The sequence below is a fragment of the Seriola lalandi genome, unplaced genomic scaffold (genome assembly GCF_002814215.2).
Source record: "Seriola lalandi dorsalis isolate HSWRI2012SDOR001 ecotype SW California unplaced genomic scaffold, Sedor1 jcf7180002054271, whole genome shotgun sequence".
NCBI classification, from domain to species: Eukaryota; Metazoa; Chordata; class Actinopteri; order Carangiformes; family Carangidae; genus Seriola; species Seriola lalandi.
Window position 1 is genome coordinate 121,162 of NW_019524824.1, and position 428 is coordinate 121,589.

A 428-nucleotide genomic window follows, 5' to 3' on the forward strand; every position below is an offset into this window, starting at 1 on the left:
GTTCAAAACTTTTAAAAAGAAATTACAGTCTCATCTCATCACTGTAACTAATCACCCAGAGATTTGGGAAACACAGTGTCCAGCAAAACAGTCTGTCCTGGGGGCGACACTCGTTAAGTTTTTCCAAATAAACATTTTGAAAAACTCACGTCTGTGAAGAACACACAGCCCTCTGGATTAGCAACTCACTGAAGTTGGGAAAAATCTGAATTTTCCTTTTTAGGATTTGAGCATTAAGGTTCATTCTTGACTCTGGAGACAGAAAACATCTTTAACCAACGTTCACTCACTAACTCTCCGAGCTGCAGGTGAAAGCCCCAGAAAATATCTAGTGAGTGGACTTTGTGTTAAGACTTTTTTTTTTCATAGCATTAAGAAAGAAGAATATCCTGCACATCATCCAAAACCTAATTTGTTTGAAAAAAAAA